Source organism: Sturnus vulgaris, chromosome 1 (assembly GCF_052056855.1).
Source record: "Sturnus vulgaris isolate bStuVul1 chromosome 1, bStuVul1.hap1, whole genome shotgun sequence".
NCBI lineage: Eukaryota > Metazoa > Chordata > Aves > Passeriformes > Sturnidae > Sturnus > Sturnus vulgaris.
The window spans coordinates 98068210-98093144 of record NC_142243.1 but is presented as its reverse complement, the minus strand read 5'-3'; the positions used below and the strand labels follow the sequence as shown (position 1 = coordinate 98093144).

At 43.6% G+C, this 24935-nt stretch overlaps 1 protein-coding gene across 1 annotated transcript in view; it reads right to left on the bottom strand.

Annotated features, from left to right (window-relative positions):
• The window catches only part of ZNF516 (zinc finger protein 516), a 98052-nt gene extending 82888 nt beyond the window's left edge, over positions 1–15164 (bottom strand). Inside the window, exon 1 of the mRNA XM_014875151.2 lies at positions 15057–15164. The gene's annotated coding sequence lies outside the window, so the exon portion shown is untranslated. The remainder of the gene's footprint in view (positions 1–15056) is intronic.
• Positions 15165–24935: the final 9771 nt, after the last annotated feature.

Genomic DNA, 24935 nt, shown 5'->3' with positions numbered 1-24935 from the left:
GAAAGTGCCTCTCAAGTCAGCGAGGCTCCTCAGATGAGTAAGAAGTGCTCACTGATGTCAGTGAAGATTACCCAGTGAGGGCTTTGAAGCTGCTATGTTGTAGTGGCGGTGTGTGCGTGTGCACACACACACAGGAGCAGACATGACTCCCTAAAAGCCATGAATTCATCATCAACCTACAAGGCAGTATGGCTTACAGTCAGAAAGTGAGATAATGACCCCATGCCATGACCTCAAGGTAGAAATAACCTGGGCGTAGGCAGTACCTACCGATACCAGGATTAACATGACTCAGGGAATAAAGGGCTGAAATAAAGAATTCAAGAGGCACAAACATGCCATGAGCACATTTCCTTCTGCCAGCCCAGTTCCCTGTCATCCTGCTCCACTTTCTATGCCACAGTGCATGTTCAGCACACCCAATGCAAAGCTCTAGTCCAACGTATGCTGATGAAATTTAAACTAACATGGCCAAAGTAACTGGAGAAACACCACCAAAATGCACAGTAACTGAGCAAGGTTTAGCCTCTGGGGTCAAGCTGATGCAATGTTCTAAAGTGATGGGATATGTATCATTTTCTGACCACCGTCTAGAAGAAATTACAATGCTATTTACGTGTCCATGGGATGTGGCATCACTTCACTTCCAGTTGCACTGCTCAGGAAATACATAAAAGTAATCTTCATAACTGTGCATATTTACTATACCACACAGCTCTTACTAATAGGCTGAATTACCAAAACCAGAAAGTTGCTGCTGCTGTTTGAAAAAGGAAAAGTATCTTTGTAATGAAAGAGAATTCCACATGCAGTACTTTTCCTCAGGGAGGACAGCTGTACTCACATGAGTGTATCCATGATATATGGCATGCTAAACCTTTTCCTCCTTGGTCACTGAGCTCTTATGTGACTTTTCCCTACTACCCCTCTGTAATGGACACAAAGAGAGAGGGCTAAAGAACCATCCTAATATTTTTCAGGTAGCTGGCAAGTTAATTTCTAGAATGACCCAGGGACGCTGACATTGACATTCCTAGGCACCCATGGTGTGATAAAGAACCAGAGCCCCATGGTGCTGTTTTCTTGCAAGCCTGATGCAGGACCAGTTTCTGCACAGAAACCAGCTGTGTTTGGAGGAGAGCAGAGGACATTTCTACAGCATCACCACAAAGGCAGCCTTCAGTACCAGGAAGACTGTGGCCAAATTTTTGCCTGGTATTATGCATACATATTCAAATGCCAGATGAGGATGAAACACCAAAGCTGGCTTCCCCCCACTGTAGTTAAAATGCACAGTAAATTCAATTCTAATAACTTATTATTGTGAAGAAGACTGTGATAATTAACAGACATTTATTAGCATTTAATTTGACAGCAGATATGCTTTGGAGAACTTTAATGACCCCTTAATGGATCCATACAACCACATGTACACAGAGGAGATACAATCAAGTCCTGGAACTTATTCTTACTGTGTGTTTGTACACATCCCAGAACAGCAGTAACAGATCATCATTGCTACTGGGTGCCACCATATGACAACAGCTTATAATTATACTCTCTTGATAAATCATAATCTTCTGTAAGCCTAAACCGCTGACTTTGTGTCAGATAAAAATTGTGTGCTGTGTTCCCACGCACCTTTACCTGACCATCATGTTGTGGTTTGATGTAGAGGATGACTGTTAGCATAAGGAACTGATCAGAGCTACAGAAGCCTGGAAAAGGAAACTGTTGCAACTCCTCATTTTATCTCCTTTTAATGCTAAAAACATAAAGCTATTACTTCTTCTTAAGAGAGCAGGAACAATATACCCAGCACATTCTTTGCAAAAGTCACCAGAGTTAAGGCTGTAGCAGTAGAAGTCATGTCTAGAAAATGTGCTTTCTGGACAGATTCATGACAGTATTCACAGAAAAGACAGGGGATGAACAACAGACTTCCCAAGTGCTTTTTCTTTTGATGGCTGTTTTTGCTGACATGCATCTTTCACAAACCCAGCTAGTCCTAACAAATTCTATTCATTAACAGCAATTGCTTTCTTAAGGAAGTTTGCTACCAGTGCTAAAAATTAATCACTCTTAGGTGGCTGTTCACACCATTCCTGACATCCTCCCAACCCTTCTGTGCCAAGAGCCTGGTTTCTCAGCATAGCTTTATCCTTCTCACAGGCCCCTTGCAACACCTGGATCACTCCCGTTTTCATTCTGAACACAAACCTGCTCCACTTCATATTCCTCCTCCAAAAACTCTCATGCTCAGCATGCCACATCCACCCACTCATCCGAAGTCTCTGCCACCTTCAAGTTCTGAGTGCTGACACAAGCTCAAATTCAGAGATGCACAATAGCCAGGAAAAAGGGACTGCAGAGCAAAGTACGCCTGGGGGACAGGAGACAGGAGGAGTCTACAATAAATGGTGATTTGTGCAGTAGAACAAAGTCTTAAGTCCCTTCAAGAAACCATACAGAAGAAAAATTCAATTACTACATACACATGCAAACACATGTGCTCGGCCAAATTCCTCTTCTTCTGTTTAACATCCCCTCTCTCCATAACCACCACCACTCTAATTTCATCCAGGGCTCCTTGTGATGAAGCAGGACCGCACATGCTAGGCACCAGACGAAACACCAGGCATCTCCCATATCCTGCTCCGACACAGCTCTGCACACACCCCATCCCATTTAGGATGGCAGAGACCACCCAGCAGACCAGTGCCGCAGGAAATGAAATATATCTCAGTCAGACCCCATTAATGCATTCAAGACAGCGACATTCAGCAACACTGTACAGGGACACGATGACCAGGGGAGCTCTGGCCACCACCTCAGCCTCACCACTCATGAAAAAAAGCACCACCAAAGGAAAATTATTCTTTTATTACCTTCACGCAGATAACTACAGGTTCCTGCCACGGTGATTCCTGATGAAAGAAAGACACCCACCTATAGAAACTCAGCATTCCTAGGTATAGGGGAAAGTAGTTCTCCACCTTCAACAGTCTTCCTGGACACCCACAGCTCCTCCAAACACCCATTTCCTCTTCCTTATTTCTGTGCGATCTTGCTACAGTCTTTTTTCCTTTAAAGCTGTGTTCAGCTCATCATGCCCTGTTTTCTTCTCCTCCAGCTTTTGCTGTGCCTGCTGCTTGCACCAGCCCTTCACCACTTCTGAGCAAAGAGACCGACACTGATGCCAGATATGAAACAGCTGAAAGATTTTTACAAGTGAAGCAGTTCATATTGGCATAGCTCCGCTACTCCAGCACAAGGTGTAATTACCTTACTTGTGGGTGGAATTACACAAGGAGTAATTCTGGTCACCTGGTCTTCAATAAACTTCACAGAGCTGCTGTAAGATTCCACAAGAATTGAGTTATGCTAGGTAAAATCCATTAGACCATAACAGCATGGGAGGAAAATAGGGAGCACTGCGTGAAGAGCATTTTTATTATTTGTCCATAAAATTATTCTCCTACATTCACATGCTGCTATACCTACATAGGTATTTTCTTTTTAAAAGGAGATTCAAGTTCAAAACTTCATTTTGCATATTAGAATGAGAAACTGAGATTTCAGCCCTTCAAATACTGTTATCTTCTTCAAAGTGTAAAATACAACGAATAAAGCAGAATAAACTGGGTGTTTAAGAAAACAAAAATCTGTCTCTTGTCTAGCATCTTCTTAGCTGACAGACTCTCAACTCTCATCATCTTGTCCTTTTTCTTGCATGTTGAAGGGAGTTTAGTTTAAGAGATAGTGTTCTTCTTCCACGAGAATCACAGATGACAGAGACTGTACCAAGCAATGAGGGTTTTTTTCTGTTCAGAGGAAGTATCTGTTCAGAGGGTAGCATTCCCAATCCCACTGAGCCAGCAGGACAGCTTTAGGTTCCCTACACACTCCACAGTAACCTGTGCTGGTGTGCAAACTGAACTACAGGAGAAAAGACTCGAACTAAAATTCAGACAAATTTCTTGACCCTATCACTGCCCTGGGCTGCTAATCCTTCATCATCCATGACGCTTGCTCTCCCATCCTCTGGGAGCACAAAACTCACCAAAGAGCCACATTAAGCAGGTAACTTTCTGTCTTCCTCTCCAGTCTGGTGATAGAAGTCTTGATCCTTGGATATCAGTCTTAGAACCTGCAGGAAGCTTGGGCAAGCTTTCTGCAAGGACATAAGAAAACCTAGTCTTTAGAAGGGTAAGGAAATCAGCTTGATGTCTTGCATCTCAAGGTTCCCATTTCTATCCCTTTCACCAGCCTGCCAGATCAGCCAGTCCCCAGAGGATTCCTTTTAAGCTTGTATCTTCCACTCCTCAAACAAACCAAGTCAGCATTTCTCTTCTTGAACTTCTTGTTTTCTCCCTTATCTTCTGTCAGAGCCAAGGACACAGAAACAATTACAGGTCTCTCTACCAATCTTGTTCAGTACTCCACATCTAGCTAAAAAGCTGCAGAAATGTTCACCTGCTATTTCACTACATTTGACTTAGCAAGCATTGAAAAGCAAAATAAATGTCACTATCTTATCTCAAGCTGTACATCAGGAATAGGTAGCACAGAGTGTGAAACTCACAGCATCTCCTGAACTAGACAGCAGAAGGTAAGAGTAATATCTAAAGGGTTCCATCATGGGTGTCATCTTTTCATGAGGACTCAGAGGGGATGCCCTAGTTTGCAACTCTAGCTCAAAGACGTAAGTATGATCTGCAATAGAAAGGTGGCAGTTAAAGGATTTTGTTATGCAGAGGTTAGAGGTTTTGCAGGTTAGAACAGGACATACAAAAGCCATCAGTCTATTGCATAGATTGCGTATCATACACATTGCTGTAAGAAATACCCTGCACCTAAACAGGAGACACAACAGCAGGCACTTAAAATTTTCTTAGTGTCCTGCATGTATTTCACAGATTACTGTTTTCAGACTTTAAACAAGCCAAATCACCCCTTTACAATACCCAGGCTCCTTAGACATCTACCTCAGAATATAAAAATCTGAGGGGAAAGGTTGCCCACAATCCAGAAACCACTTTTGAGCTCCAGACACCCTCCTTCTAACTGCATGAAACTTCGAAGCAAAATATTAGCAATCCTCGCTTTTTGCACTGCTTACTTTTGTGATGGCAACCTATAATCCCTAATCAACCTAGAAAATAAATGACCGATAAACCAATCTGCTTGTAACCCCATTAACAGATTCTGGCTTCAGTATCAACAGGGTAATTTGCTGAGACTATTTTTAATCCCAACTGCTAAACCATTAATCCCACAATTTCCACACAGTACTTCCACCACCCCCCGAATTTACTCAAGGTTACCAACAATTTTGCAACTCATTAAGAAGCAGAAGATAAATAAATAACATTTGCAAATATACACCTCCTGGCACTGGAGAACTGACAGACTCCGATTACTTGGTTGATCCCGTTAAAGCCATTACTTTCTAATTGGAAAGAGTCATTCAGACGCAAAGCTGTGTGTCTGGCATGTCACTTGACACCTGGTATGTACAGCTCACGATAAGAAGAACTCTCCAATATGCCTGCCACAATGAAAAGAAGTGGGTTATTTCATCACACCACTGATAGTCACAGTTCTCTACTAAAATCTGTTCTAATTTAATGGGACCAAGGTTACCAACATAAATTGTCATGTTTTCTCAAACTGGCATTAAAATATTCTCCAACTACCATTATTAATGTCAATATAAATTATGCATTGAAGATCACAGCATTCATTACTGAGGTAAAATTTATCTGGAGGGAAAGAAAAAAGGAGACAAACAGAGCAAATCTAATTCAAGTAAGTATTTATAGATTTGATACAGCTTTTCTCTTTCGTGATGAAAACACTCCTTTAGAAAAGGTCTTAAAATAAGCATTCACAGAGCCATCAAAAACAGTACCAAGAAAGCACTGTGTTAATCAGCTAAAGGTACAGTTACACACAGGATGCTGCAAAGAGACTGATGTGATAATACACGAGCCTGGTAGTTTATCCAAGGATGTATCAACGTGCTAGCACAACAATCTGGAAGGCAGACCCTTGGTTTCACATAAGCAGCTACACACAGGAGGAAAAGCTGTATTTAGTGTTGGAAGGGTGGTGTTTAATGCTCCTTTCAACTTCTATAAATTACAACGTCAGCCATTCCTAATTGGTATACATTAGTATTCAAACACCACGTTGAAATTAGAAGCTTAGCAGTTTTTCGGTACACTTACAGACACTTCACACAAACATATGAATAACCTTGTTGAAATATTTGAGAGACCCAAGGTTAAAAGAAATTACTTTAAGAGACAGATGGTGAGCAACTGGTACCTCAGTGAGGAGTGCCACCGACTTTTGAAAGTTCTCACGCAACACACCGTATGGGGCTAACTCCTATTTACTGCACACTCTGGGATTTTGCAGTAGAGCCCCATCTCCTGAAACCCCCAAGACATACATAGATAGGATGGCACAGGGGAAAGAAAGCCTAAAAATACAACTCCCAGGGAAATCCAAATCCAAAGGGAAAATAAGATACCTTATTTCCTAATTGCATGGTTTAAGTCCTTCCTTAAGTTGCCTGATTCATAGTTTTATCATACTTGTGGCTGCCAATACTGCTACCACCTCACCAATACAGGTGCCTCACAGTCTGCCACAAAGGAAGCCAGAATGCATCCATTAAAACAGACAACTAAGCAACCTCTGTATAAAGACTGGTGGACGGGGGGGGGGGGGAGAGAAAGACTTTGCAAGCACATACTCTACCATCAAAGGAGCAGCTCTAGTTTCAGCCAGCAGAGACTGTAACACCTCGCCCCGCAATCCTTTACAACACACCGTGTCACTGGCTATTGTTCATAACTCTTCCCGCAAACCATTTCAACATTCAGAGAACGACTATTTCGTAAGGAAATTATTTCAGAAGGGAAAAATATTGCTTACTCATGAACCTGGTATCATTGTAACAATGAGGCAAAACAGCTACAGACAATTACATTGCACAATCCTAAATGCATCTTTTATTGTACTAGATTTCAGAAAAAGAACATTCTGAAACACTGAAATAAATCAGAGAATAAATGTGACTTGTTGTCAGCTCATACAATATGGGTTAAATGCTACCATATGGTGAGTGCACACACGTTACCCTTTTAAAAACAAAGAACATGGCTAATTTCATTCCCAAATCTATTTTGAAATAAGTAAACGTGACCATTTTAAAATCAGGCTACAATTGTGACTAGAACACCTCAATTTCCACCAGCTTCTCTCCCTCTTTCTTTACTAAAAACTAACACCACTTCCCAGCTCACCATCTTTTTTAAAAAGACAAGGAAAAATTACTATTCAATCAGCTTTATCCCCGTAATAAGCCAACACAAGCATTTCTACGCAGTGTAAAAATAGTGACAAGCCAACTCACCATTCTTCCTTTATTATACCTGCCGGAAAAGCAAAGCATGCGTGCGTGTGTGTCTGTGTGTGTGTGTGTGCAGTACGTTCAAACTCACTGACATACGATCCGGTTTTCAGCAAACACTCACAACAGGACCTGCCCGACAGACAGAGCTCTCGTTTTCTCTGCATCCCCCAGCATGTACTGAGACATACAGTTTCAGTGCACTCCCAGCCAAAAAAGAACAACAAAAAAAAAGAACCAAAGGCAACACGTATGAAATACACACAAGGGTAGCTGAAGTGGATGTTGTTGATTTGAAAATTGTCTATCTAGCCTCTGTGCTATTTTTTTTTATCATTATACTATAAATGAAACACGTCAGGAGTCTAAAAATAGCTACAAATTGTAATTACATATGCTTTGTAGTTTTTATTTTACTTTGAAAAGAAGATTAAAAGCTAGATAATTTTAGAAACCAGCCTTAAAAGATTTAGGGAGCCACAAAATTATTCTACTTTGCAATTTGAAGTGCACTGCTGGAAAGCATTTCCTTTGGGACATAAATATGACAGCCCCAACATGAAGAAGTAAGCTCCCAACACCACACAGTGAGATGGCAAGAAAGAAACGACAGAGGAGTAGACAAAGGAAAAAGTAATTTCTTAGAGATTCTAAGAGTGCCCTGATTACGGATGTAATACTATAAGCTTTAATTAGGAGCTAAGTGCTTGTGCTAAATTCATCCCCACATCCAGTGCTGTAAATTCAGTCAGCTACTAAAGTTACCTTGGGTTTACCACAACGGTACAACAGCAATGCTAGGCCTACAGCTTCTGCAACAGCCCATAATGAAATGTGGATTTTGTTGAACAAGTGTTAAGCGACACAATATCCTGCTGATAAAAATTTAATTCTTTTCCATAAGCAATCACTTAAATGAAAGGTTAGCAAAAATGAATTTTAAGTAGTCCTCAGAAGGTAAGCAGTCTTGAATCCACAGAAAAGAGCCTCTGTTCTTCCATGACTTGAAACAGTTTATAGACCAGAGTCTTCAGCAGCCGCTGTCCCAGCGTCCCTGCCATGGACACTATGTGCAGCGTTAGCTCACAACTTGGCAGTGGTAAACAAACAACTTATCTTACAGCAGGTGTGTGCTACTGCTATGAGACCTGCTAGAATGTGTTAGGCAATAAATAGTTTGGTAGCAACTTTTGAGATGCAAGTTCTGTCCATCCACGTGCTAATTTAATTTCAGAACACACGCCTAATGCCCCGTGTTCATTTGCAAAAGCGCTGCTGCCATAATGCAGTTTCAGGAATGCAAGGAAAAACTGCTAACACCAAGTGTGGAACAACGCTGATGGGCCTCTGCAGATAACCAAGATGTAAACAACATCAAAAAATGAACAACCAGCGTTGAGTAATTATCACACCAAAAAAAAAGACAGCTCCCCGGCTTCAAATGGCAAAGCAGGTTCAGCAGATCAAGAGACCAAACATTTGCTGACTAACAGTTAGGTAATGAAAGTAAACATCTGTAATGAAGTCATCCTCCTAATGAAAGCCGCAGCAGTGTTAACTACCTGGACCATAATCCACTCGCAAGTTTTAATGCAGGCTCACTAACATAATATTTACCAGAATCGTTCCTGCTGGAAAAGCAAAGGAAGTTTCATTTACTTTTAACATAGAAGTGACAACCAAGAAATACTGCTATCTGTTTAGTCGTTCTAACTCCCAAGTACTGTACCAAGTTTCCGTGCAATTACAGTGGTAACTGAAAAACAGAATTTTGCCTTCAGTATCTGAGTCAGAACAGCTTTATCCTAGCACTGAAGTGTATAAATATTTGCAGCATTTAAGATGTCTGCTTTGAAAAAGCAATGTTGCTCCAAGTTTCAAATATTTATATTGCAGATCTCTAATCAAATAAATGTGACTTTTTTTCCTGCTTTTTTTGCCAAACTGTGATTAGGTATCTGGATTAAGTTTATGGCTAGAGGAAAAAAATGACCATAATAAGTTTTAGCTGATTAACTGCCAATATAACTAAGGATTTCAGATACGCATCTAGAAACTGTAATTCCATCCAGAATCACCCTCATGCAACTCCCAGTAGTCAATGGCAGTTGAAACGGTGCTTATTATGGCGCAGCAGTGGATTCTCAAGCAACAAGTCAATTTTTAGGATGGCTGTACATGCTCTTATCCAAATAAAGAACATCATATGGTTGTGAAAAACAACACTAAGTCCATTTCTCCTTTCTGTGCAGAAATCAAATGCCCATTCAGTCTTAAAAGGTATGTATCTACAAATTCATACTTGTGTCTCAAAAACTTAGGCACTTTTCTTCTGAAATTTACAAGCTTGGACAAGTTGCCTCCTGCAGAATGCCATCACTTTGCATTTCAGCTTTCTATTTTGATGACTTTAGGAAACACTATACTCAAACCCAGATTTCCAGTTTAAGTACACATATACAGACTTCATCACTGGTCTCAACAAAAGCTTAATGCACTGGATCATTCTGCATATTGCATGTAATCCCAGAGAAGTCCTGGAAGTTTTTGGCACGAACTGAAGTCTTCACGGAAATTAGGCCTTTCAAAGCCGACAGGTTTTGGATCATACTAAATATAGATATCCTTCATTAGATGGGACATCAGCATAAAACTTATTAGATCTTAATCACAGAGCATTATAGATAGGTAACTATAGATAACTATAGTCACAGGTAACTACAGACAGGTAATACTTATTGGTAATTTTAACTGTATATATATAACTATATAAGATAATAGTGATAGGTAACTAAAGGTAACTGTTGAAGTCACCTGCACATAAAAAAATCCAAAGAAGCAGACTGCCCCAAGTTCTCAAGAGCTGGTGACCACACTATTTCTCTGAGGATACTCTTCCAGGCTGCCCCCTCTGGTGTAAGCCCCACAGCACGGTGCATTTTAAAAATTATGCATTTTTCAGACGACTGAAGCCAATAGCCCAGCTTCTGAAGGTGATCTGTAAGATGTTAAGACATCCTCCTTTGCTAAAATGAGGATCAATTCAACAGGGAGAGATTCAGAACAATGGAACAATCGTTTTCAAACCCTTCAATAAACACTTCTGTACTGATAATTGCTATTACTACAACTTGGTGACAGCATGATACTATGACCAATTATAAAATCATACAATTAACCTATTTTTTTAAGTAAATACATTAGTCATTGCCACAGGAAAACTTTAATCTACAAAATGTTGCTCCATTATAGGCAGATAGAGTTACTGAGGCCACCTGCAAGTAACAGTAGGTAGGTTTCACCCTAGTGATGTAAACTCTTTTCTATGATGCACAGACAAATAGTCGTTCACATTCATGGAGGGACTAATACATAGTTTGTCTGGTACAGGAGTTTAGAAGGTTGTGCTGAGCTTAGGTGCCCTGCTAACAAAGACCACGTCTTTCTTCAAACATGTTTCAGTTCATTCCTTAGGACAACGTTATTCTCACTGACGCTTTAGCTCTTTTTCCTGTAAGCATTATCTTTGCATATTAATCTAACAGTTTAGAGGGAGGGCTATAATGCCCTATTGTTCACACAGCCTCCACAGTACTTATCACTAACTAGGTGTCACTTCAACACCACTCAGTTTTACAGGAACTAAAGGCTTGAAAACAAACCCCAGGCAAGAATTTCTAGAGATAGCTAAAAACCACTTTACACCAGGAGCTAGTAAAGGTGCGTTTGTGCCAGTAACACAGAGCCCCACGCAAATGACTTTATTATACAGAGCTCACTCAAGATAGCTATGGCAGCTACTCTTGTGAAACTGAAGATGTCTCCTGCGGATGAATATCTGCATCTTGATACTGATTACACCACAGGTGCTCCTACGCAACTTCAGCTTCCAGTTTCAACAGGGGGAAGCTCCAAAAACCACTGTGCCCACCCTGGTGGGACAAAGTCGGGGTGCACAGAGTAGCAGATGACCAGGCTGACTGATGATAGTGGGTTTGCTCTGACAGAAGTGAAGGACACTTTGGCAAAGAAACAAAGCAACAACAACGTTCACTGACAGACAGCTCATCCCGGCCAGCCGCCACAGACAAAACTACTGGAGCAAAACTACCAACATACTCCCCCGCCGAGATTAAACTTTTGCTCCCATCACCAACACCCCTCCCTGGCACTTCTCGCCCGCAAAAAAGCCAACACCTCTCATAATGCAGTAATTTTCAGCCCACTGGCAGCAGCCAGCCTGGGGGACAAGCACATGGGGGCCTCACTAGAGAAGCCCAACATGCACTACTACCCACACCTGCGCATGGGACACAGCCACAAACACAGGGGCATGAGCACACACACACGCACCTGCTTCAATGAAGCATTCCCCCCACCCCGCAGCCATGCGAGCCTCATTCTGTCATGCACACACATCTGGCTCCCATGCAGCAGTGCAACATACCCCATCCCTGCCCTGCATCTGTGCACACACGCTCCTATCCACCTGCCACAACACCCCTCCCGGCCCTATATGCACCTGCCCTGCATGCAGCACCCAGCTCCCCAGCAGGTACACGTACACCCTGCCCCCAGCCCCATCCCTGACGGGGCAGCTGAAGATCACTGCCCCGCCACAGGTCAGCATCCTCCTGCTTGGTCCAGGATGCACAGGGCCGTAAAAAACACCGCTGGAAAACAACGGTCAAAAATCAGGACACACAGAACATCTCACAAAATAAAACTCTAGGCTATCATCCCACCCACATACCATGACCAGGGATGGGGACACAAGCGAAATCTGACAGACGATTTCGAAAAAAAACTCCTCCTCTCAAATCAAAATCAACGCATGCTATGCCACTCAGCTTTTGCTTAAAATTACGCTTTTTGGGATTTTTTAGGGGGGATGGTGGGGGAGAAGCCAACGAAATACACGGTTGCCAAGTCGAGTTAATGAAAAACCCTTTGGCTGTTAACTCATTTAGTGCAGCAAGCATGAAATAAGGTCCGTGGCAAGGGGCCAAAGCGCAGTGGCCCTTTGCCGGGCGGGCTGCTGGGACCTCTCCCCGGCCGCCCAGGAGCCGGCGCTGAGCACGGCGCCCAGCCGCCAGCTTTGGGGACAGACTCTCCAGAAACCGGCGAATCCGCTTCAAAATAATATAATAATATTACAATAAACCCCACTAAAATCAAAATATCGACGGCCCCTCCAGGCCCGGGAAGATGTTTCATAAAGGCGCTTCTGCACCCACTTCCAAAAAAACGCCGTATCCCAGCTGCGGGGGGGAACGGCGAGCAGTAACGAGGCCGGGCCGGGGGTGCGCTCAGGGCAGCGCAAGGCAAGGCAAGGCAGGGCAGGGCAGGGCAGCATGAAGGCCGCGGAAAGGCGGCGGCACGGCGGCTCCTCGTCCCACCTCGCCGCGCCCCGACACCCCGGGGCCGAGCGGAGCGGGGCCGGGCCGGGCCGGGCCGGGCCGGGCGGTGGCGGGGGGCGGGCCCGCGGGCTGGGGCCGCCCCGGCGAGGCGGGGCCGCCGGCGGGCGGGGGCTCGGCTCGGCGTCCGTCCGGCCCCATTCCCCAACCCCCCCTCACCTCGGCACCCCCCGCGTCCCTCCCCGCCGAGGAAACTTCGCTCGCTGGGAGAGTTGGGCTCCCCAGCCGGGGGAGACGCGGGGTGCAAACGGGGAGGCGGCGGGGAGCGCCCGGCGATGGGGAGCGAGGGGAGGAGGAAGAGGAGGAGGAGGCGGCGAGAGTTGCGCCTCTCCCCAAAAAGGGACTTTGACCCCGCACCGCTCTCCGGTGGACCGCGAATTACGTATTTTTGTCACAGGTCGGATCCTAACGCACGTCGACACAGCGTCTAATTTATGAACTCATCAGCCTAATTTCATTATTTAATCATGCGCCCAGCAATCGTGTTTCCTTAAGAAAGGACTGACCTATTTTTGGCTGGAGATAAACGATCATGTTAACAGATGTTAATCTTGTAATCTGTTTTTCCTGTAAGCACTTCGCATACCCGCGTTTCAGACATTTAAAAAAAAATTTAAAAATCTTGCCCAAACGACTTGACGTCACGATTGAGTTCTTATTAAAAAAAAAAAAAAAATCTCGCAGTGGTTTCAAAGACATTAAATCTTTTTCACTTTATAAATGCTGATTTGTTCTGCCTCAACTCCCACAGGCTTTTATTTGCATTTCAAATTCCACAGGTTACACCAGTCGCCTTTTCAGAAAATGTACACCAACAATAAGGCAGCAAATGGGGGGGGGGGAGGGGAACCCTGCATCTGGATTAAATAAAGAACAGAATTAATGTTTCGAAAATAGTCCAAGCAAAATTATATTTGCACGTCCAGTGCCCGAGCGCCTCCGTATCTATAGGGGTAATGTAAAGGATAAGCTGTGGGCACACACAATGCGCATTCCCCAGAAGATCCCTGTCTGCTGCTGGGAGCTTATTAACGCTCCTAATAAATGGTGCTGACTCCAAACCGACACTTTTCGGCTTAAAACACAGGGTTTGTCTCCAGCAGTTAATTGCAGAGGTTAGCTGGTTTTAGGGGAAAAACAACGGCCGGCTGTCATGCTCCACACGCCTCCCCACACGTACTGCCAGTTTTAGCACCCCACCTTCTTCCCTCATAGCAAAGTTTACCCATCCAAACTTTCCTCAACTTGCCCAAGTGCTTAATTCGCATTAGGATCGCGACTCGGCGCTATGCTAATGATCACCGAAGATAGTAATGGGGGGAGGGAGGGAGGGACGAGGAGGAGGAAAGCTTTTATAGCACAAAATGTCTGGAACTGCATTATTTCTATTCTTCTTTTCTCTCCTTCCCTCTCTATCTATCTCTCTCCCCTTCCTTCCCTCCTCTCGACCCCCCTCCCCCCCCCCTTTTTTTTTAGCATGTACATTAAACTCCGTGTCTCCCTCCCCCACCCCACCCGCATCAAACGGGCTATTTTTCCTCTTCTGGAAATAATCGCTACGGAGACATTGTCCTCCGAGTCCTCCTCGCTGTCTATATGTGAATAATTGTTTTCTCTGCCCGCCCACCCCCAACTTCCTTTGATAAACTGTGTACTTCTCTAACGGGGATCACGCAGCCACCGACTCGCCACGGAACCGAGAGCGACTCGCAAACAAGGGGGGGACACACACGGACACAGCCCCGCATCGGGCATTTCACGCACACGCTGGATCAATATTAGCGGGGGCGGGGGGAGAAGGGGGGGCAACAACCCACTGGTAATAATTGAAGTGGCTACTCGGGGCTCGACGACCCATCACCCATCTTCTACAACCGAAGCTTTTTACTTTAAAGTGCGGCAATTTGTTCTTTGTCTCTTAATGGATTAATATCGCAACCCGCCCCCCCCAACGCCCCTGACGGAGCGTACAAAGCCAAAAGACTGCCGGAGCCCGCAGGGCTCCCCCACCCCGGCACCACCACTGCAGCAAACCCGACCTCCTCCTCGCGGAACAGCGCAAAGTTACCATTTTGGAGCTGCTCCGATGACCGGGGGGACAGTCCCCGTACCCCGGGGGAGGCGTGAAGTTGAGAGGTTTTTTTTTTCCCCCAGCGGCACAGCCTCAGGACCCCCCGCCCCCCGGGCCATTCCCCCGCCCCGCCGCCCCTCACCTCCTGCGCGGCCGGCGGCGGCAGCGTTCGGGGAAGGGCGCGCCGAGCCGCTCTGAAGGTGAAACCACGCGCCGCATGCGAGCGGCGCCGCGCTGCACATGATCCGCCGAGCGGCTCCACTGGCGCGGGCGGGGGCGGCCCCGCCGGCCCCCGCCGCGCCCCGCGCCCGCGCACCGCCCCCGCCGCGCCCGCGCCCGCCGCGCCCCGCCCGCCCCGCCGCCGCCGCCGCCGCGCGTCCCCCGGCGGCCGCGCTGGTGTGGCCGGTGCCGAGCCCGCACGCACTCGCCGGGGACCATTGTCTGCGCGGGGCAAAGTTGGGGCGCGGGTGCCGCCGCCCCCGGGCGCTGCGGGAGCGCGGAGGGGAGGAAGGCGGGCGCCGCGTTGTGCGGGAGCGGAGTGGGTCTTCTGCCCCCCGCCGCCCCGGTTCCCACGTACCTCCTCCGCTGCGAAAGGTGCGGGCTGGAGTTGCCCCAGATGCATTTCTATGAGAAACTTTATTTTTTTTCTTTTTATTCCCTTTTTTTTTTTTTGGCGAATTCCACTGGTAAAATATTTATGGATCTATTGAAATGCGCAGAAACAACAACATTAAAGTCCTCAATCAAGATCAAAGAGGAATACTGTTCAACAGCCACGCTGGAGAAGTTGAAAGACCTCCGAACAAATCAATCTGCCATATGGCTTTAGAAATAAAAAAAAAAACAAGCAACAAAAAAGCCCCCCCCCCCGCCCCCCCCCCCTTTCCTATGGCTGAAAAGTTCAATTCTTGTTTTCCTGCCTGTTTGCGAAGCTCGGTTTAATCACGCCAAATCTGTGTGTGCCACAGGCGAGAGGAGTGTGTTTAGTCTATGGCTGGGAAGCCTAATTTAACGCTCGATACTAGACATCAAGGGTGTGGATGGAGCCTTTCTTTTTTTTTCCTTCTTCTTTTCTTTTTTTTTTTCTCTTTTTTTCTTTCTTTGTCTCGTAACGTGCGATGACGTACAATCGAGACGGAGCACTTTTGACGGAGGGACGGTGTTATCTCGACGCCCCGGGCCGGCAGAACCCCGTCATCGCCCCCGGGCACTCCGGCTCCGAGCTCCCCGCCGGAGTCGCCCCCCGCCCCCGGGCCGGCCCTTCCTGGGCGCACCGGCCCCGCTCCGCCCTCCCTCCGTCCTGCACTTGGGACGCGAACTGCTCCCGCAATGAGAAGGAAACAAAATTGGGGCGGGGGGAGGCTTTAAATCCTGCCCTTTCCAGTGCTTATTACAAGAACCCTCGGAATAAAGGGAAGGGGTGGGGGTGGGGGGCAGCGAGCGGGAGGGGAAAGTTGGTAATGAAGGATACACGAATCATAAAATGTAAGCTATGTGTGATTAATGATCTGCACTAATTTGTATAGCAGGCGTGTTAAAGGTCATTGACAATTGTTGCTGCTTTCAGCATGAATGCCTGAGTGGGATGTATTTGGGACAATCAAATTTAATTCTAATTTACAGAAAAAAAAAACAAGTAGACGTGCATAGCAGCTGGTCAAAATACAGGGAGGACGCACTTTAAAAAATGCATGTTGCCTATTCTTCAAAAGCAGCTTCTTTACATTAATGTGGTGTCTTTAAGTGCCTCAATAGTAAATAACACATCTGGAATGTCTGGACTTTGTCCCTTATGCATCAGCATCTTTCCTGCACACTTTTTCAATTCCAGGCCAAATTGGGTTCCCAGTTACTCCAGAAGTGCAGCATTTTGTGGAAATTCCGAGTTCACTGTTGCCAGATTTACCTGTGAGTGGACCAGAGCAAATGTCACCTCTCTGAGCCTGAAGAATCCACCCCAGGCACACGCCTATAACACAAGCGTGTTGATTCTCTAATCACAAAGTATATAGTACTTGAGCATTTCTTTACACAAAGAGTAAGAAATCCATTATAAATCAGCATTCCTGGGCAGTATTTAGAACTACAGTATTAAGCTAACAATTTCCATATGGCAAAAATTGACAAGTCAGAGCAATGAAAGGTGCATGAGACTTCTCAACTCCTCTACCTAAAAATGTGATTTTTATGACCTACTCCTTTTCTCTCGGAGCCTGTACAGATTCTTTTCCTTAGACAGTAAAACAGAAAAATACACAACGCAGTGCTTGCTCTATTACTTGACTGAGTAATTCTTAAAATACTTAATATTTTCCATATTTGGTTCCACAGGGCCCAGTTTTATACTCCTTTTTCTCATAAGAAAATAGGAGGCTACAGGAGTGAAAGGATTGGAGAACCCATCTCAAGCTTAGTACGCAAGGGGTATTCCACTTTAATGGAAAGGCAATTAAAAATTCAGAAGATGCAGAGACCTTAAAAACAATCAAGCGGTATATTAATTTCACGGAAAGTCACCAGCAGAGTTCCTCTGTCCATGTAATTTTAAATAGGAGATTTTCTCACATTTCTTCTGCTGAGCCCAGCACTTCTGGGTTTTAAAAGCAAAACTGAAACAGTGTAAGAATTTATAGACTCAAAAGATATGCAGGATGTATCTGCATAATATCATCGATGTCATTAGAAATTTTGGGTAGAGATGATGTTCTTAATTTTCAATTCGTTAGTAATGTACTATTTCCATGGGTGACTAATTTGTTTGCAGACAGTTTACTCATTTTATCTTTGCCAGAAATCTTTCAGGAGTTGTCCTCCAGTTTCAAATTCTTTAAATTACAGTATTTTGTATGAGAATGTCAGCAATATTAATGGCTCAATACATGTTTTACTATTTATAGACTTGCATGTATAATAATTCTGGCTAATGAAATACTTGGAGCAGGAAAGCATTTATTTACTTTTGCTATGGTCTAATAAATTATTTGTTCAGCATTTGGGACCAGGCTTTCTCAAGTTAGGGAAAATGACAGTTTGATGAAATTCTGTGCGATGACTTGTCTGCATAACTTAGCCTTAGGAGTGATTGGTGGAAGTTTAGATAAGAAAAGGTTCCCAAGAAACACTGGTAGAGTAGTGAGGAAAAAGGCCATCTCTGCAAAAGCAAGGCTGAAAGCATAGATAAATACTTCAAGACAGGCAAACAAGCCAAGTTTGGATTACATTTCATATATATGTGTGTGCATATGTGTGTGTGTACATGTCACAGACACAAATATGGTCTGCGAAATGTAATTTAGGGGAGTCAGTCTCTTTTTCTGGGTGCTTGCTCAGAGTTACTCAGGTTTTGTGCCAATTAATATTTCCAGTTATTACAAATCTATCTGAAATTCTATTTAAATCTAAGAGATTTTGCTCTCAAACTGTGCTTGGTCAGACAAAAGTGCACACAAACTGATGACAAATAATCTTGTATTAATCTTTACATTCTAAACCAGACTTTTTCTTGGTGTATCTGGAGATACAAAAAACTTGTGCAGAAGTTACCAACTGGAAGGTAGCTCTAATACCCATCTATGTCTGCAGATCACCACATATAAGTGTTCCCAGTAATGCTTTTTAAAAAGAAACTCATATTTCTGACTCCAGTTAAAATGGGCCATTCTAACACTGGTGTGCTTCCAGAGTTTCTGTGGGGGGCACGAATTTCACTCTGAAAAAAAAATACTTTAATAGCAAACTTATACACTTGGATTAAATACATTGATTTCTGATGTGCACCACAACAATCTTTCTCTCCTCTCTAACCATGCCCCAGTAGCTGTGCAGTCTTAGGCTGCTTCCAGAGTTTGTACTATGAAAACACATGTCCACCCCTCAAAGTTTTACACACCAGCGTACTCCGGGTCTGCATGGATTGAGGTCAAGCTCTTGCACCCTGTTAATTTAGTCAGGCATAAATCTAGCAAGTAGATTTGAAAATATTTTTCCATTTGGAGACGTGCACATATTTCATGATTTGGTGTGTCTATTAATGTGTAACAGCAATAAGCAACTTGGTCCTATCTGTTGATGAATTGTATCAGGTGTCAGGATGTGGTCATAACCTCTTTACTTTCTGCTCATGCAAGTTGTCCCCTTGCTATGAATGTAATTGCACCAATGATAAAAGATGACTGGTGTTTGTTTCCATCATCTCATTTGTGGCATGTAATGAGCTTTTCCTTATGGCAGAAATAATCTGGAGACCTTTCTTGAAGAATCAACATTTTTAACTCTAATGTCTTTCATATTTGCCCCTACTGCCAACACAGTTGCTAGGAAATAGCCTGATTTTGATTTTTTTGTGCTTTGATCCTCTCAAACCCACATATTTTTTTTAAACTGCATTATCCAATATTGCTTTTACAATGACACTGAGGAAGAGAGCAGAAAAAGTTAATATTGCAAATAAGTACAGCCTCAGCATACACGGCTATTTTAGGTTCATGCTAAATGTACCAACTTTTCCAACCATGGCAGTCAGATTTTCTCACTCATATGTAATTTTATAAACTACATCACAGCTTCACAGCAGGTAGAGAGCCCACAAACCTGTTCTTAATTTCAGCTTAACTGAAAGAATCTCAGCAGCAGCTGGTTTCAGAGTAGTTGATACAGACTTACACAGATGTGGCCCATAATAGGTTCAGAAATAAAAAAGAACTAGGCCACAAAGTAGAATTAATCTCAAGGAAGACAAATTCAATAAGGATGCGACTTTTAAGATTTTTTTTCTTTGAGGCAGAGATCATTGGGAGAGCATATTTCTGTGGCTTGCGTTTTTCCATTCTGTCTACCGACAGTGATACTGCAGTACACTGATTTTCTGGCAGGCTGGACCTAGCTGTTAGCGGGCTGTGCTCTCCCAAAGCAGAAAAACGGGATATTTCTGAGTTTGTGTCGCCTCCTCTCCCCTCCCCCTCGCCCTTCTTATGTTCCTCCAAGCATAACTGATAGTACTGGAGTGCTTGTGCGCTTTTCTAACTGGACCAGACAAAGACGTACAATAGCTAAAAATGACCTGTGATGCTTGGTGAAACTGGGGAAATTGGTTGCCAGCTCTAAACAATGTGTTATCTGGGGCTGTTACACGAACTTTAAATAAAGGACTACAGAAAAACAATAGTTTCACAAATACTCATTTCTGGAGTTTAGCAAGGAGAAGAATTTAAATTATTTATGGAACGGCATGGCAAATACATCGTTGTATATGCTGAGTAAAAAATACCTCAAAAGTAAAAGTGGAACAAAACAGTCACTTGTCCTCGCTAACAAAATTCTCCTTGACATTCTGTGCAGTGGTCTAAAGTGGTTGAATAATCTTAGTTTATATGGTCTTTCAGCTCAGGCATGCGAGGAAAAAGGAACTTCAAAAAGAGAATATTTTACCTGACGTGTACTATTTTAAGGCTTCAGTAATTAGAGAACTGCAAAGGTCAAAATAGCCATCAATATCACAAGCAACAGAGTAGAAGTAACATGTTTGAGAGGAAGTTAGTTGGTTGGCTGTAACATAATATGCCGTAAGCACTCAGATGTGGATCTGCAATGACGAGCAGCAGAAGAAACAGTAAAAGTTAACCAACATCAGATATTTGCTTGGCTGAAAGCACACAAGAACTTGCAGATGAGACATAGAGATGCCCTAGAGTCTAAATCCCAGAGTTTATTGCCTCACTGCAGAGATGCTGCAACTTACACCGAGGTCCATCCACACAGATACATTCACAGGCTGGAGTAAAAATTTGCCAGAGCCTTCTAACCTTTCAATGAGCCAGACAAAAACTCAGCATTCAGAAGCTCCCAAACCTTTTTTCTACCTTCTGGATCTCATTCAAATCAGAAATGTGTGTCATTAGCCTAGTTTTAGCATACTACTGCCCACTCCTAAAGTAAAATCAGGAAATACTAGATTGGGGTGGGTAGCTAAAATGTTGCTGTGTATCTGCTATTCCTGAAACTGTGCGTGCCAGCCTGTATTTCTGAACTGGCATAAATTAAAAATGAGTAAAAGTACAATGATTACATCTGAAGCTGCAGTAGTTTGCAACAGTATAAGTCATAATAAATATACAGAATTTTGGGGAAATTATTTTGAGAACAGGAACTCTTCCAAAAGCTTCCCACTATTTCTTTCATTGCTGATAGACCATTTTTCTTCCCTGCACAATTTTATGCCAAATTGGCTACTTTTCTAATTTCCCTATAAATCACACAAAATTCATGATTCCTTTTTTCATATTTGGATCCACAAATCAACCAACTGAATTTGTTCTAGTGAGAGAAAGAGGCTGAAACAAACACTCGGGATAATTAGCATAAAATTTTTAGCATAAAATTATCCTGACTTATAACAACAAGTTGCAGGCAGCTTCTCATTTGTTGCTTTCATAGGGTTTGAAAGACAGAAGTGAGTTAGGGAAGTTGGTCTACTACAGATCTACAGAGTTTGTGAGGCATTTGCCTTTTTTCCCCCATTAAACTCCAAAGCTAATAAACCTCGAGCATTCAGTAACAAGCAAGGCACTCATGACAACAAAGACCTTACTTAGAGACGGCGAGGTTTTGAGAAGCTTCTGTGGCGAGGATTTGAAGATATTTTAGTCATATGCAGTGCACTTTTGCTTCTCTGTTTCCTACAGTATAATCCCCTTTGCTTTCCCCCCTCTGTGTTTTAAAACGAGCTCAGAAAAGGCTGAGTGTTAAACTACACTATTCAATTGTCTGGTAAGTACACAAATTCTGTTCAAATCAGAACAAACTTTCAAGTAGACAGAAAGGGGTATTTGGATTTCTATTTGGATTTCTATTTTATCCTGGAAACCCTGCTGAACACCAGTGTGATGGGGAATATAGCCATATCAGACCAACAAAAGGCTCCTAATGTAGTGAAGACCTCCTCCCCCCTCCTCTCCAAGGAAGCCGGCTGGCAGAGCTTTTGCTATCGGAATTGTTTGCAGAATAACCAAACTAAAGCAGCTCCCTATGTGGGTACCTCATTCAGGAGTAAGCAGCACTTTTATTCTAAAACACTTATCTAGCTTCCTGAAGAGAACAGGCTATTTGGAAGATATTTCTTTGTTTTGAATGTTCTTGTGGAGCAATACCTTATCTGGGTTTTTTTATTTTTTCCCTTCTATTTACATTTTCATTTGCTTCTCTGACAAAAGCAGAGATGTACTCACTCAATAAAACAGTTATCACATACGCCAGCAACTCTTAGATTCCTTCTGCTGTTCAAAAGGTTCCCAAGAACTGTTTTTATTGCAAAGAATCCCATTAATATCAGTGGTGCAAACATCCTGTTTGCTCCTAGGGGCTTTATGTAATAAAAGGGTTATGCTTTATAAAGTCAAATAGAGTAGGTCTGCATTTCACATCACTAGCATGACAATGTTCTTGCAATGCAAGATATACCACTACTCATACTTTTATTGCTATGAAGTATGTTGCTGTGTAATACTCCACATATTTTTCCCTAAGACATAAGAACATTTCATGCCAAATCCCTCTATCATCTAAGGAGTCCAGGATCCGATTTATTTTGATGGAAGTTGGGGTAATAAAAATAATAGATTGCAAAATAACTGTGGTAACAACTCTGCCAAAAATGCTCGCAGAATGATGCTGTTAATATTGTCCAAGCCAATGTTTTGTCTCTCCAGAGAACACAAGGATGCATGTCAGTGTGTGCTGTCAGCTCCATTTGGTGTCACTAAGGCGAAAGTGTGTGTTGGTTTGTTTGTTTACTTGTGTTACAGAATTGAAGAGAGTTGGGTTCACCGTTTGGTGCTTAACTCTCTGAAAGCTCCACCAGGTAGAAAACTGACACAACACAAACATCTACATCTGTAGTCCACAGGAGAGACACCATGAGGCATAAGTGAGAAGAAGGGGTCAACGGGCTGTGAAGAGAGGCCAGGAGCCCTCTGAAGGTGCTCTCCTGCCTTGTAACTCCAATGAATGTTGTGGTGGTTCCAGTGCCAAGTCTGTGAGAGGCCAGCTACTGGGAGCTGGTGTGGACAGCTGAACATGAACTGCTGCCCTAAGCTGCAGGAACTGAAGAGGGGTGGCTGTTGAGGTCACAGCCAGGAGCTCTGCTGTGGGACCTGGAGCAAAGTCGGTAGTTTTGGCTACCCACTGCCTGGCTCTACATCTGCTCATGGAGGCTCCTCTGTTCCCACCTCTGCTCTTTTCTGGAGAAGGCTGCTTGGCAGAGACATTAACAGTACCTCTACACACTCCTTACTTCATTCACAAGTGCTTCTGCAAGGAATATATAGCTACATTAAGTTTATGTTCAGGAGTTTTCTGCTAAGTTCATACCATTCTCCTGCAGGGCAGGCGTAGTATCCATAATGTGCTTATTAAAAAAGTGCTGGTGAATGGGATATTTGCATGAATGACCTCATTTTTCACTTGCTCACTAGAACATTTTTAAAAGGAAGTATTTGCTTGGTTGGTAGCCAAGTGTTTTCTCCTTGACTACCAAATGTGTTTAGTCCATATTAAGGGTAAAATTCTCTCCAAAGTTCACTGGTAATTTCCAGACCCTGCAAGATTTGCACGCAAGAGACTGACAGGAACATTCTTATTTAATCATTTCCCACCATATTTCAAAAAAAAATGTGGTTTTCCAGATGCTCCTGTCTTCCAAATGCAAAGTGGAAAATGTCCAAAAAAGGCATTACTTCATCTAATATCATTTATTTAGCACGCATACAATCCTTCTGTCCTTCTTCTGCTTTATCAAAAGCAAAGGGATGTGTGACTAGTTTGTATAACTTAAATTTCTTATCTGGATTTGCCTAAGTGAATTCAGCAGCTTCCTCAGATGTACAGTTAATGGGAAATTCCATGAGTTTTACACTTAAACTTAATCAGAGATATGAATGGAAGAATGTAGCCATCAAAGCTATTGTGGAGTCCTTCACTCCCTGAACTTAGGGCCCATAAACCCATGAATAAGTTACATTCATCCATGTACTAACACCTTTTTTTCATCACTAATGCAAAACGGGTTTAGTACTCCAGCTATTAATCCAAGTTGAATTTCACTCAAACCGCTCATGAATGGATATTTAGTCCTTACCAAGGGTTTGTAGGACTCATCCTCTCTTCATCCCATGCAGCACAGGTAAGTGAGGAGAGGGGAAGGACTGCACCCCTGAGCGGAGCTGATGTGAGCTGCTCTCAATCCCAGGCAATTATTGGCTGCCTGTGGCTGCATCTGCGCCTCCCTGTCGGCAGGTGACCTGTGCCATGGTCCCCTCTCCCTGGGTATCACTGCAGCTGCCGCAGCAGGGGATGCAGGAGTAACATCTCTGCCCTGCTCCCACAGCACTGTGCTGGGTCTGACCCCCACTGCAGCCCTATATGCTGGGTTTGGGGAGGACACTCCACTCGCTGCATGAGCCAGTTTTTCCTCTCGCTGAGCCTCCTTTTATTGTAGCTGCAAATTGGGTCAGTACTTTTGGAGAGCTGCGCTCACTATTGCTGTAATGAAAAACCCTGAGACCTTTGCTGACCCTGGCAGAGCAAACCGTGGCACAAGTCATGCTTGGTACCTGTGCTTGGAATTGTGTTTTGGCATTTGTACCTCACACAGCAAGGGTTATATCCATTCAGCAATCTCTGCCGAAAGTGGTTTTGCACCTTTGAGTTGGCTGCGTAACCAGAGTCAGTCACCCAGCTAAAAGAGAACAAATATACTTTGAATAGAGCAGAGACTCTGTCCCAAACGTACACCATAGAAAAGAAAACAAGATCTGCTGCACATCCAGTGCAGGTTTTTTGCAGTGGTCCAAGATGGTAGGTCAGGAAAGTGTAAGAAGGAAGAGCACACTCAGATAAAGACCTCCAAGATAAAAATAACTCTGTCAACACAAACTGAATATGAAAAGATTCAATGGACCAATTGAATTATATTTAGAGGATTTTTCAGTGAAAAGTTTAATGTTTGTGTTCGGATTTGGGAAGTGAA